The following is a 15,739-nucleotide window of genomic DNA, read 5'->3' on the forward strand; positions in this document are numbered from 1 at the left end:
TTTAGTACTGCAAATTATTTTAAAGAAAATGTATTAAACAAAAAATTGTTTGAACAATTATTGAGTGTAGTAGCATTACATGGTTGGCATGTGAAAAGATATTAGAAAAATAAACTTCTATCTGGCACAGTGTTTGCTCTATAATATTTTTCTTAATGTTATAAAATGTGATGTAATGTCAATTAGAATGCATTTACAAAAGTTGGTTGTGTTGGAAATAATCAAGACTAGCAAGGTTACTGAGAGGGGAGGGGTGAATCAGTAACTCTTAAAACTTTAAATCAGTTCTACATAATAACATATTCATCATTCATCCATCTAATCTACTGTATGAATGAAAAGATAAACACATGAACACACTGATTTGGTGACCTAGAAACCTTCCAATTAGAAAGTAAAACTGGGGTGGGGATGGTACCCACAAAACTTCAATACTGCAGTCTAAAGTTGGCCTATTAAGGCTTACAATGATCATTTCTGATGATTTACCCTATTAGGAGCAAGTAGGATTGCTAGATCCACCTTGTTAGAGGATTTACAAACATACAATGAAGTATGCACTCTATTAGGAGATTTACAAAAGACTATTAAGTCTACCCTTTTAAAGGATTTACAAATTGATTCACCTGTTAGGATGAAGCAGTGGATCTGGTTATAACTGATTATTGATAAGATCATTTAGGCTCTAATCACCCAATGTGATAGATATAACTTTTCTGCATCTATGTTGACCTTGCTATATTCCTCTATTCTGCTGCTGATTTTCTTTCCTTCTTCACAAAATATTGCAATATAACACCAACAATGACATACAACATTGCTTCTCTTCAAATGATATATACCATTCCAATATTTACACTAGTAAGGTCGGCCAAACACAAGCGAACAAATCATTATTGAGTCAGCCAAATAGTAGAAAACTTGGGTTCCTCAAAGTGACTTGGTGACCTTTTGATACCCGACATCCACTACAATACACTACATCATCATGCACTCGGTAAGAGTAGAGGCACGGTCCATACTAATCACTCTAAGTAGCTTGGAACTCGGTAACCATTGGTGACTCGGTGAATATTGTGTCACTCGGTGAAAATTGAATCCATTGATAACCTTCTTCACTTGGTAAACATTGATTCCTTCATTTACCTTGTTTACTCGGTAAATACTAAGTCCTTCATTTACCTTGATCACTCGATAAACACTAAGTCCTTCATTTACCTTGATCACTCGGTAAACACTGTGAAGCTTAGTGACCACTAACTACTTGGAGAACATTGTTCTACTCGGTAACCACTATGAACTTGGCAAAAACTACTGAACTGCCCATATGCTCAGTTTCCAAAGGAATGCTCAGTATAAACTTGTAGACTGAGTGATGAGCTCGGTAAGAATCCAAAACCGAATAAGTGTTTGCACTAATGACAAATATACCTTAATTCCAACAATCTCCCCCTTTGGCATTAGTGACAAAAACACTTATGAGTCAAAACTTATATACAACATCTGACATACTGACGTCTAATTCTATTGAATATACATGGCTTCCTTACATATAACTCCCCCATACAATATACACAAGGTATTTACATGAGTTGTATGACTTTTATTCACAGTATTTCTTTGTCCCTTTTGTACATTTATCTCACCAATATTTCAATATATTTTCCCGAGTATTTCTTTCTCCCCCTTTTTGACAATAATGCCAAAGAATAAAATAATGTATTTACATAGAGACACCAAAATGTGAGATAAATTCAGAATGTACCTTGAGAATGAGTTGCAGAGTCTTATCCCAATTCTCTTGCAAGATTTTGCATGTGGATAGAGCTACTTGAACTTTTGCAGAAAGTTCAATTACATGATCTGCCACAGAGAAATTGTTGTCATGGATCAATGTTTTGGAGTATGCAATATATTTCTGCATTGTGTCCATGATAGGAAGAATCATGTTCTGGATATCTAGCAGTATAGACCGAATCCTTCCTTCTTCTTTGAGAAACTCTGCCTACTTCTTTGACAAAAATTTGATCCTGAGGTGATGAGATGAGCTTGAACTAGGGTCAAGCTTCAAGTTTTGTGCACTTGCCTTCAGATCCTCATCTATCTTATTCAGTTTCTCTCTTATCTCCTTAGTATACTCGGTAACATCACAAAGCTTAGCAAAAAGAGATGTTACATTATTAAAAGAATTTTCAATGTTGGCCAAAACTGTGGTTAATTCAATCTTTTTTATTGCTATATGCTGAGAAATGTGCTCAAGCACTTTATCATCACACTTCTCTTCTGCCTTCTCCATCAACTTTTCTTGACCAGAGGTGTCCTCATTGAATTTATTTACAGCCTCTTCTAACTGAATCAAAATGTGTTGAGTAGAATCTACTTCAACACCTACAGCTTTTGTAATTATATTTCAGGCATTCTCAATTATTCTATATTCCTTATCCCTTTCAGACCTTAGCTGCTTTTGCGTAGCCTTCATCTCAATTAGTTGACTAGCATACCTCATTTCTTCAATGATTGCATTTTCATAGTCAATCTTTGGAATTACTACCTTTGTGTCTAAGTTAATATCTTCAAGAATTTCTTTTCTAGTGATCATAAGTCTTAATGGTTGCTTTTGTTTGACTTTTGTGATGATTGGTTTGACCTTAGGAATAGACACAATAGTAGAGATGGAAGGACTAACAGTGAAAACTGGGATGCTTGAGGACTGCGTGCCAATAGGAGTATATACCGGATCAAAAACTGGAGTACTTGCCAAAAATGGTGATACACACGGTAATGCAGTATTTGAACTAACTAGGTCTGAAGTAGATCCAGATAATGCTGAAAATTTTTTAGAACAAATTGGAATTTGACAAAATTGTGGAACTTACTACTATACCAACTGATGATGATGGAGCTGAGGAGGCTAGCTCGGTAGCTAAAGAAGAGGGATGCAGCTCAGTAGTTGAAGTGGTAGACACTTCCATTGATGATACCTGGAGCTGAGATGTGGCAAGTGCAGATGATAAATCTGATGTAGATGTTAACAAACCTGCTGAAGCTAACTCCAACCTTGATGATGTCACAATTTTAGGTGGAGAGTGAGGAAGGGATGCAATAACTACTGCTGCAATTTTCACCGAATCATCTTCCTCCTTATCTTCCTCTTCAGCTTCTTCCTCCTTGTCTTCTTCCTCTTTATCTTCCATCAGTGCATGGAGCTCTCCTGCTGAGACTATGATGGATGGAGTGCTATCAAACTCATCATTGTTGCTGCTGTCATCATCTTTGATTTCCACTGGGTCTTCACTGGGCTTATGTAGATGATAGATGTTTTTCCACATGTTTGTAGCATCATTTAAAACTTGCTCAATGTCTTTGATCAAAATCAAACAGGTGTGGAATCTGATCATCATTTTACCTTCATGGCTTTTCATTTCAATTTTTACTTCTGCTCCAGTGAGACTTGGTCGAAGGTTCTTCAGGGATTGCTCATAAATATCTTTTACCGTTTGGGTGGCTGACTCCCATCTTGGTTGCAATCTGTCTAGTAGTTCTTTTGAGATTTGGGGGGCAATCTGGTCTGGGGAGTATTTCCATTTACCCATCTTACTGAGTACTAGTTCCTCGATCTACATTTTCTCAGCATCTGTTCTAGTTTCAAATTTCAATGCCTTTAAATTTGTGATGCCAGCTCCTTCTTCCAATAGTTTGAGCCTTTTCTCGAATGTGGGTGCAAGCCTAACTAGTATAGGTTCATGCTTACCTTTTCTAGTTCTTCTGGTAACTATTGCAATAGGCTTCTTCTTAGGTTTGGTAATGATTACCCTACCTTTCTTCTTTGGCTGTTTTTTTATAGATTCTTCTTCTCCTTCTACATGTTCACCTTTTCCCTTGGTAAGCATAACAGGGCCAGTATCAGTTTTTAACTTAGAAATTTTCCTCTTACCTTGGTTAATTACCTGAGGCAGCTTGATTTCAAGTTCAATTCTTTCTTTTGCCTCATCATAGGTACTGAATGCTGGAACATTGGGAACAGCTGGCTCATTCACCAGTGCTTCAATAATATATGTTGCTTCATCAATATTCAGTTCATAAGGCAATGGTTTTACCCATGCCACACAGGGTATGGCTGCCTGTATATACACTTTGTCACAGTCAACCATGAAACATACATCTTCCTTATAGTCTTCAACAAGCTTAGGGGGAATTCTAAACCTGTTTTTCATTCTCTCTTTGAAATCTTCAAAATAATTATCCATTACTTTATCAAAATTTATACCCATTTCTGCAATAAACTCATTTATCTGATACAAAACTGGAATATCTTTTCTCCATACAACTGTACCTTTAGAAGGGAAAAACTTTTGTACAAAGAAAAATAAACAAACTAACAAAGAACCAAATTTACAAGGATTGTTCTTTGAAGTCCTTATGCTATCCATATTTTTGTTTAGTTGCTTCAACAGCACATCTGTTAGGTCAAATTCCATATTCTTCTTCACAACCTTATAGGCTAAGTCCACAGCCTCACAAGGCACACTATTCAATCTACTGGAACTATACATCTTATATACAATTAAATGAATTCCAAATCTTAGCTCTGCATCAGATACATTGTTAAGTTTCAATCCTTTGCCATCCCATTCAGCTAGGGTTAACTTCTGAAGTTCATCCCGACTTAGGGTTTTAGTGGTTTTGGATTTGCTCAACATAGGTAAACCCTTGATCTTATGAATCATCTTTTTCGTTATCAGGATGGGTTGCTCTAACCACAACTGACCATTATGCACATGGCTTAAAATGTATCTTATCCATTTCATTTGAAAGTTCCTTGGTAAATGCGGTATATGGGTCAAACCTTTGGTTTCCAGATATTTGAACTCGGGTTTGAGGGTTCCATCCACACATAACTCGGCTAGGGCATTATCCATATCTAGTGTCCCTATCTCTTGAACAGTGCATTTGAAACGAGTATGAATGTCGTTTACAAGTAGTACCTTGGGTGGAATTTGCGATTGAGCTCCATGTGGGTCGAGTGATTCAGCTATGGCGGGAACGAGCTTGAAGCTAGGTGCTTTCCATTGCACTCCCTTCACAAGCATTTCAGAGCCTCTCTTTGCCTTGCTGCTGCTGGTGCTCGCAGATGCCATTACTGCTCGGTGAATGAATGATTTCATAAAAAAAAAAATTCACTGGAAAATCACTTCAAATTGCTTGAACTCACTTGCGTGCTCTTGGAAATTTCTTCGCTCTGTATATTCTAAATTTGTGGTGAAAAATGAGATCAAATTCTGCCTTTTTTTTTTATGAAAAATCTATCATTAATGCTCGGGTATGAATGTAGATGAGATGACCTAGGGTTTATCAGATAGTCACCGACTTACTCGATAAACCTTGCAACTTGGTGAACAAATAAAACTTTAGTTACTCCTGACCTAGCTTGGTAAGGTCTTCAACCAACCTTTCTCGGTAGATGCAACATGGTGAATGATAATCTTTCTTTGAACTTTGTATCTGAAATACTAATTTGACCATTTGCACTTTTTCACTCTGCAACTGCTTAAGATATGGCTATAAGATATAGTTCTTGATTCCTCTTAAATCTAATTGGAAATGGTGGAGTCACCCATTTCTTGAGTGACATGACCATCATTTGAGTTGTCTTGCTCGGTAGATTTAGGAATCCACTGTTGTCTCATCTACTTCCGAATGTTATCAACTTTAGCTTTCTTTTCATCTTCAATTCTTCTAGTATTCATGCAATTCTTGGCTATATGACCAAGTTCAATACAAGTGTAACATCTTATGGTTGTGTCCTTCTTTCTTAGGTGATGTCTTGCATAGTTTATCCCAATGTGTCCATATTCTCCACAATAGTGACACCTGCACCAAGTATTGTAGTCCCAACCAAATATTGCTTTGATAATTTGTTCGGCTAGATTGAATGCTTTGGATCTACATACAGATGCCTTGTGACCTTGTTTCTTACATTTGTGACATTTTCCTTCAAACTTTGGTTTCTCTTTGCATTCATTTTCTTTGTGACCATGCTGATTGCAGTTGTAGCATTTGCCATTGAATTTTGCCTTTCCATTACTCCAACATTTGTTTGATGTATGACCTATCTTACCATAGTGATTACAAGTGGGTCTTTGATTCCTTTGAGCACCTTGCTTGGAGGTTTCACCTTCTTCCTTGTATCCAAGACCAGCTTTACCTTTTTGTTTATGAAAGTTTTGCTCACTTTGCTGATTTAATTGAGTCATGTCTGTTTGAGATTTCATCATTCTTTCATTGACTTGCCTTTCAGTGATCAAGTCATTTTCCAAACTTTCATTGATTTGTCTTTCAGATCTTAGATCACTTTGTAAGCTTGCATTAATTTTTCTTTCAGTGATTAAATCATTCCTCAAACTTTCATTCTCAGATCTTAGATTCATAATTTCTTCATTTGCATTAGGTAGTTGACCTACAAGATCTTCATGCTGAAGGAATTGATTATTTCTTACCTCTAAGTCTTCATTTTCCTTGTTTCTCTATTCCAAAACTTCACATGGCCTAATGGATTGGATTTCTTGTTCTCTTTTGAGTTTTCTTACTTCTTCCTGCAAAGAACCATTCTTTGCTAGGAGTTCCTTGATTGCTTCATTAGCTTCATTTGAACTAATTGATGGTAAAAGGTCTTCAATCTTCTCTTCAATATACTGATGATCATTCATTTGTCTTGCAAGTTCCTTTCTTCTTTTCAGAGATTGAGAAAGATGCTCCTTTGCTTCTTTAAGTTGAGCCATGGCTATTTCCAGATCTAGCTTTTCATTCTCAATAGATTTGTCAAGTCTAAATATCTCCATTGTCCTTGATCTTTGCTCAAGGTGTCAAACTTTATCCTAAGAACCAGAAAGCTCTGATACCAATTGTTGGAAATAATCGAGACTAGAAAGGTTACTAAGAGGGGAGGGGTGAACCAGTAACTCTTAAAACTTTAAATCAATTTTGCATAATAACATATTCATCATTCATCCATCTAATCTACTGTATGCATGAAAAGATAAACACATGAACACACTGATTTGGTGACCCAGAAACCTTCCAATTAGAAAGTAAAACTGGGGTGGGGATGACACCCAAAAAACTTCAATACTACAGTATAAAGTTGGCCTATTAAGGCTTACAATGATCACTTCTGATGATCTTCCCTGTTAGGAGCAAGTAGGATTGCTAGATCCACCTTGTTAGATTATTTACAAACATACAATGAAGTATGCACTTTGTTAGGAGATTTACAAAAGACTGTTAAGTCTACCCTTTTAAAGGATTTACAAACTGATTCACCTGTTAGGATGAAGCAGTGGATCTGGTTACAACTGATTGCTGATAAGATCCTTTAGGCTCTGATCACCCGATGTTGTAGATATAACTTTTTTGCATCTATGTTGACCTTGTTGTATTCCTCTGTTTTGCTACTGATTTTCTTTCCTTCTTCATAAAATATTGCAATATAACACCAAAAATGACATAGAACATTGCTTCTCTTCAAATGATATATACCATTCTAATATTTACATTGGCAAGGTCGGCCAAACACAAGTGAACAAATCATTACTGAGTCGGCCAGATAGTATAAAACTCAGGTTCCTCAAAGTGACTTGGTGACCTTTTGATACTCAGCATCCACTACAATACACTGCATTGTCATGCACTCGATAAGAGTAGAGACATGGTCCATACTAATCACTCTAAGTAGCTTGGAACTCGGTAACCATTGGTGACTCAGTGAATATTGTGTCACTCGGTGAAAAATGAATCCATTGATAACCTTCTTCACTAGGTAAACACTGATTCCTTCATTTACCTTGTTTACTTGGTAAACACTAAGTCCTTCATTTACCTTGATCACTCGATAAACACTAAGTCCTTCATTTACTTTGATCACTCGATAAACACTGCGAAGGTTGGTGACCACTAACTGCTTCGAGAACACTGTTCTGCTCAGTAACCACTATGAACTTGGCAAACACTGCTAAACTACCCATATGCTTGATTTCCAAAGGAATGCTCAGTATAAACTTGTAGACTGAGTGATGAGCTCAGTAAGCATCCAGAATTGAATAAGTGTTTGCACTAATGACAAATATACCTTAATTCAACAGGTTGCATGCACAAACTATGGTAGATTTGGATTGTGTTGGTTCTTGGAGGATGAGAAAGATTTTTTTGATCTTCTAAGACAAGAGCTAAAAATTACTCTTGGTATTGCTAGAGGATAGGTGGGTTGAGTTTATTCCAAATTTTGACATTTTAAGTTTTAACCAAAGGATTGGTAATTTGTTAACTAAGTAATTGACATGATAAGATAGGGAGATAGACTAAATTGTCAAATGGTGAATTTCGACAAGTGACTTTGTACAAGAACCACCAAATAGCATGGGAAAATCACCATGGCTTATACTACTTTTAGTATAGAATTTATTTTCCCATATATTTTGATGTTGAATAAATTATATTTAGGAAACCAGCTTGGTATGGCATAGTTGAATCTTTCTTTTCTAATTAAGCCAATAGGCTTTTTACTGTGGGCATTAGCCACTGATGAAAAACTTTCGTGTGCTAAAAATTTGTCTTGTGTCATTAAAAAATTTATGTCATCCAGATCTTCCCTACCACAGGATTTCTTATTGGGCTTTGCCAGAATACCCACCATGAAGTTTTTTATTGACCCACAAAGTTTCTAGCTGGATCAGGATGGAATAAACTACCATGCACCATTAGCATTCCTGCCAAAGAGCCACATGTTGGACCATGCTAGGATGAGTAGGTTGAGTAAAAACTTACATAGACCCATCATAGAGAAGCAAATTTACCTTTTTTTATGAAGAACCTTCAAGCTATGGTCTAAATCTGGCTAGGACATGGACCTTTAATGATGACTAGCTTGAGAAGAGATCTAGCTTTTAACTTGTTAACCAAACTAGCACATGAGAATGGTTTGATTTAACTTACCTGGAGTGAAGAACTAAAGTGGGTGAAGTAGTAGAAATAACCACCAGTCTTCTCTAGAGGTACCCTATAAAGAAGGGCAAGAAGGAGGTACATAAGAATAACCTTCTTTTTTTGTATTCTTGCTATTGAATATAGCCCCCATAGATGTGCCACTGCTTAGGCTGCTAAAGAATCTCAAGGGTTTTTCTTTGTAGGGGAAATATTCTAACTAAGATTATTAGGGTTGTTTTATTCCATTTAAATTAGGAATTAAGATTTTATTTCCCACTATGCCATGGCCAAGCCAAAGAAGCAGAAAAGTAAGGAGCTAAAGGTCTTTTGAATGAGTAGTTTCTCCTCTAATACCACTTCATCTATTCTTGTTTGTCACTAGAAATTTTTCCTCACAATTGTACTTTGCGCCTTCAAGTCCTAAACTAAATTAATCTTCATAAACTTCTAACTTTTTACCTTTTTGTTCCAAGATCGTGGGAATAAGGGTCAAATTCAACCATAGCCCTTTAAGCATCACGAGAGAATAAACTAGAATGTGACGGTATAGATTTTTTGTACTTATGCCACTTAAAATACATTTTGAGTATAAACACGCCCATAAAAAAGTCATAGATTCATTGTGGTTATCCCAATTAAATAGGTTTATGGAGGCTCTATCTAAAAGACTTAAGGTTTATAAGTTTTCTAGATCAGATATCTTAGTAGATGGTATTGTTGCATCTATTGTTATAGTTCTAATAGTAACTTTGGTTGGTGTGTTTGATGGGGTTAGATTTCACCATCATGGAATCCTTCGCTTGCTAATTACATCAATAAATTCCAAGGCAATTGTGTAGCCATGTATGCGCTCAAGCCACTAACAACATTTGGAATTGTTACCACTACAAGTTTTGGAAGCCCCAACCAAACAAAAGTATTGCCTATATTTCTCTTATTTCTGTACTTATATGGAGAGCGTGTGCTGGTATTGTACTCTATACATAGCTACAAAACCCTCATGACTTAAAATTTTCACCCAACATAGAAGACCGATGCATCAATGAAAACTGGTGCAAACACATAGCATAAATGAATTGAATTAACAAAACACAAAATATAGAAACAATAGGGTAATTAACTGATGTGTTTAGAAGATGTGCAATTGTTCACAAGAATTATTATTGTAATTATTGGTACATATGCAAAATTAGTTTCTAATATTAAATACTTTAATAAGGTTTAAAAAATTATTTATTTGCCACTATTTTTTAAAACTTCCCCTAATTTTCCCAAACACTTCCTTGATTTCTTCCACTTTAATAATTGTGTTAAATGAAATCTTGATTGGCATCCTAGGGATTCAAATGTGTGTTTCATTTCAATCACTAGTTTAATCTTTCTTTTCCAAAATTCTCTCATCAATTTTTTTTTTCCAAATTTCTCATGGGGAATGAAGTTTCATGTTCTGTGGATAAGGATTCCAAGTGAATATTCATGGATTGGCATGATTTCTTCCCTTTTTTTCTTTCTTCCAATAAAAAATCTTGTGGAGAAAATAGGAGGTAGTTTATTTCATTTCTATTTTATTGAGCAATCAAACACATAGCCTAGATTGCTGCCCGAAACAAAATTATCTAGTTCAAATTTTTTGAACTTCTTTTGGAACAAGAAACCCCTTCTAGCATGGTTCCTTGGCCTTTGTTGCCATTCCTTCAATAGGCACACAAAAGTTTGCCCACTACTCTAGCCCAGTTTCATTGAGTTTGTTAATTATTAGAAATATTAATAAAAATATATTTTATAACATATTTTCTATTATAATTTTAAATATCATATACACTAATAAGTGTAATATTTAATTGAATTAATAGATAAAACTTTACATTTTTGTTCAATCAATATTTCATATATTTTTAACATTGTCTTTTTAAATCAATATTGGGTGATTTTTTATTTATTTACAATTTTGTGCTTTATAAAATGCAAGGTTTTGAGGATTATGCGATTAGGAAGGGCCAAAATTTCTATTTAATTTGAATATTTATTATTATGCTTTGCAGTGAACTTAAAAAATACAAAAAAGTCTTAAAACAATTCATCAAAGATAGCAAGACAATTTGACATACCCCTGCACACATTTAATATACATATGAAAATAATCAAAGCAAATTATTCTTTTCCTAGGTACTATTTTCCAAATAGGGAAGCCTCATACCTAACAAATATCCATTAGCATATGTTCCTATGGGTATAAACGTTGCACCCTGTTGGTACAAGAGCTAGTATATTGTATACTCAAAGTTTGTGTTTGTCCTATCAATCCTATTTGGTTGGATGTTCATTAAATTTACTCAAATTTTATGTGCATAAATTAATATGATTGCATCATTATGTTGTTATCTTTATGAGAAATAGAGTTTGACAAAGTTGTCAAATTAGGATATTGTGGGAATGATGGTCATGCTAGTGACAAACATAAACAATTTCTAGCAGCCATTTAGAATCCAAAACTAGCATTGTAAAATCTCTAAGCAATTCAAATGGTAGGGGTGGCCCAAGAAAGGCATATGTTTGATTAAACTTGATAATCAAAGGAGGATTATTTTGTCTCATTTCTCTGTAGATCTTGTGGGAGTAAAAATAATTATTTGGAAAACATGGTGAGTGCAACACAAAAGAAATTGCATAGTTTAAACTTGATGGTGTGCCTTCATATTACTTGTACTATGATTATTATTTATTAAAAAAACTAGTTTCATTAATAAGGAATCTAAATTTTTAATAGAATAGATAGAACAAAAGCTTTCCAATAACTAGAGATGATAGGCAATATGTGAACATGAACTTTGACCTTGAAAGTACAAGGAAATTGAAAAGATTTCTAATTAATCATCGATTATTATATCTTTCCATATTTTCTTCTATTTACTTCTACTTTTTTTTATAAAGGACATTATAATGTCCTATTTTTGTTTTATTGCTTGTTAGAACAGTATACAGTAATACAGTTTCCTTTTAATGAGAAGCACAAAAATTTATCTATGAAGTCTTCTAATTTGTATCAGGGAACAATGATATGGTGTGAAAGTTGTTTTCTCTATTGGTAATTGGCATCTTATGTTGCAAACATATTATGTTAGTGACAAAAAATAATTTTCAGACCAAAGAAGTTAATAACAAAAAAATGAAGACCTACTATTTTAAGTTGATTTTTGTGTTGGTAATTCACATATGTTTACTCTTTACACTTGATTCTTCTAATCCCCAAGTGTTTAATCATTGCACAATATCCTTGGGTGGCGACTCACGACACTTTTATTAGTGTCTTTCATTTCAAGTACATAATCAATCCTTCATACTTTTCATTCCTCTTATAAGTTTCTAGACCATTTGAAAGTTAGAGAAATTTTTAACCCTATTGTTCGGTCATGTTATTAGGTTTTGGTTTAGAGTTTTCTAGATGACTCATTTAAAATATAGTGGTTAAAGCCAAAATAGGACTTCTCGTAGAAATTTTCCTAAGTTTAAAAGGACAACCACAACTACAATGTTGGAGGAGTTGTGAAATGCTAGAGAAGAAAAGGTGTATGTCTTTTATTTATACTTTTTTATGATTAATGTTGAGATTTATTTCAAATCTGGAAAATTTTAGTTCTATCAAATCTACTTGCATTAAATGTTATTGTTTTGGTAGGAAAAGAAACTAGCAGAAGAAGATGAAGCCCTTATCAAGACTTTATCTATCCAGGTTGGAATCTTGAATAATTCAATTGATTTGCAATACTTTGCATTTTGTGTTGTTTGTCTTTCTCTACCAGAATCACTTTGAATTGACTTAACATACAATGGGATAGGATTATTGAATCTAGAAAAAAAATTATAGTTGAGTTAACATTTGACAACCAATACAAAAATGACTCAAAGAGTTAAGAAAAATGGACATTTTCATTTTTTGAATATAGAATTCAAATGACTTCCATCTAAATTTGGATATAGATTCTGATTACCTATGGAAGAGAATATAATCTTGATTGTTATCTATGATTATTGTCTTGATAAATCTGTCATGCCTTAGATACCCTGTCAAGTTATTTTTGGGAGGTGTAGGTACCATGAGAAAGAATAACATGGAAGCGTCATCCATGGGTCTATCTTCCAATTACCAATTGGAGAGATTACAACTATCTCACATGTGAAGAATATTTGAAGGAAATTAATTGTAGAAGACTTTTGCGATATTTTAACTTTAAGTTATTGGTATTTTGTTAGTATAATGAAAAGTGAGTTTATTTTCTCTATGATTTCTTATGTGACTGTGACCTAATGTCCTCAGTTGATTGAGAAAACAAAAAAATGGATGCTTCTTAAGCTGAAATCATTATTCTTGTATAAGAAATGTGTTTTGGTTTAATGGTTAAACTCCAAATTAGGTTGCAATAACAACTACATAGTTAATCACAAAGTGGGCAGATTTAAAAGAATGTGTTCCATATTCTATTACTTTACTTTTCCATCTTAGAGAATATGTAGTTCAATTGGATGCATAATTTTGGAAAATTGTTAGCAATAGGAGTTGTTATTCACAATATTGTTTTTCTTTTGCATAGGCCTCCTTATTTTTTATCTAATTAAAATCTCATCTATATTCATGGCAGGAGTAGTTAGTTTTTTTATTATTATTTTAGGATTGTATTGGCTCCCACAACTAGATGCAGAGTATTGGATTACCTTCTGCAGTCTGCTCACATTGAGCTCTATGCCCAGAGAGAAACCAAATGAGGCTTCCTCATCACTAAGAGTGCTGGTATAGCAGATAATTCCTTTGGGTAAATTATAGTAAATGATTTACTTGATAATCTAGGCAAGGTCACAGTGATGTTGGTAGTAGTATTTATTTTGATTCTCCATGGTATTTATAATTGCCATAAATTTCAATAGTAATAAATAGAAGTGTCAGCATGCACAACTTCAAGATTAGATCATTTGGATTTATTTTTTATATTGGTCTTTACAATTACATTATATTATTCGAATGATATGGCTAGCTAAAAGAATTGGGTGATAAAATATATGATTTGAAATATTAATAAAGATAAATTTGCATAATTAACCTAAAATTTCTTGTCTTAACAGGAAACTAAGCAATAGAATTAAGAGCACACCGAAGTTTAATTTTGACATTGTGTTTTCTATGTCAAAGATGGTGACATGAATGTCTTCCTAATCAATCTAATGGTACTATATTTTTCACATGAAAGAAAGCTCTAGTAAATATACTAGATTCTACCATTAATATTTTCTACATAGAAAAAAGAAACTTCAAAATTTTGCACTGGTAACTAATTACAATTATGTTGTCTTCAGATTTGGTTACCATATCAAAGATCTTGGATCAATTTCCTAAATGGTTACCTATTAGTCAAGATACTTATCTTCATAGTCTTTCTTTGAGGCATGATAGAGAAGGTGAACCATTTCAGTTGGCTACAATTGATATTTTTGTCTTTATAGTAGACCCTTTAAAGGAACTTTTCTTGTCACAACCAACACTGTTCTTTCAATTTTCTCTATGGATCATCCTATTGATAAGGTTTCTTGCTATGTTTGGGATGATGGAGCATCTACGTTGACTTTTGAAGCACATTTCTAAAACCTTTGAATTTGCAAGGAAATGGGTGCCTTTCTGCAAAATGTTTAACATTGAACCTAGGGCTCTAGAATGGTACTTTCCACAAAAAATGGACTACTTGAAGGAGAAAGTGCATCTATAGTTATGAAGCCAAGATTGAATGGGGAAGCAAAATTCGGTGGATTTATGGTTCAATCACATAATATATTTTGACTGGTTTCAAGGTGCATGCACATGGATGGAAATCCATTTATTGCATGTCTGTGCACCCTACAATCAAAGGCTCAACTCCTATAAATCTTTCTTATCATTTGAACCAAGTGCTTAGGTGGGCATTGGGTTCTATTAAAATTCTTGTTAGCTATCATTGCCTAGTTTGGTATGGTTGCAGTGGAAGGCTATAATGGTTTGGAGCACTTGCATATATCAACACAACAATTTATCCAGTGACATATTTTCCATTGCTTGTATATTGTACACTACTAGCTATGTGTCTTCTTACTGGAAAGTTGAGATCCCAGAGATACTTCATTTTCAAGCATCTTTTTCATTTCTCACTCCATCTATTTTTGTAACTAGTCTTTTGGGAATGTGATGTAGTGGAGTTGGTATAGGTGAATGGTGGAGAAATGTAAAATTATGGGTTATTGGAGCTATGTCATCTCATTTATTCATAGTTCTCCAAGGGTTGTTGAAAGTCCTTGTTGGCATTGACACAAAACTTCACTGTTGCATTAAAGGCTTAAGATGAAGATGGTTATTTCACACAGTTGTATTTGTTAAGTGGACTACACTCTTGATTCCACCTACAACTTTTCTTGTTATAAACCTTGTATGAGTAGTTTCAATTGTTGCCTATGTTATCAATAGTGGTTATGCATCATGGGGACCACTTTTTGGAAACCTTTTTTTTTTCTTTTTGGATGATTGTTCACCTTATTTGTTATACTTCACAATTTCCTCCTTTTTTATTCTATCCTTAACTTTTAGTCTTCTATCTCTATCTACTATTAGAGGGGAAGAACTATTACTCCTTGTTCAGAAGGTGTCTTGGTGTTGTAGTGGCATTGGTCCAAAAATAAGGACATTATATAAAACTTGTTAATAGTTTGTGTGAGGCCTAAAATAGATGCATGTCTTGGTTGACAT

At 34.2% G+C, this 15,739-nt stretch overlaps 1 pseudogene; it reads left to right on the forward strand.

Moving 5' to 3' along the window:
- Window positions 1-4,826: 4,826 nt before the first annotated feature.
- Window positions 4,827-15,573, forward strand: LOC149565861 (putative cellulose synthase A catalytic subunit 8 [UDP-forming] pseudogene; annotated as a pseudogene).
- Window positions 15,574-15,739: the final 166 nt, after the last annotated feature.

Source organism: Cupressus sempervirens, chromosome 3 (assembly GCF_028749045.1).
Source record: "Cupressus sempervirens isolate cs-2001-9-10 chromosome 3, ASM2874904v1, whole genome shotgun sequence".
NCBI classification, from domain to species: Eukaryota; Viridiplantae; Streptophyta; class Pinopsida; order Cupressales; family Cupressaceae; genus Cupressus; species Cupressus sempervirens.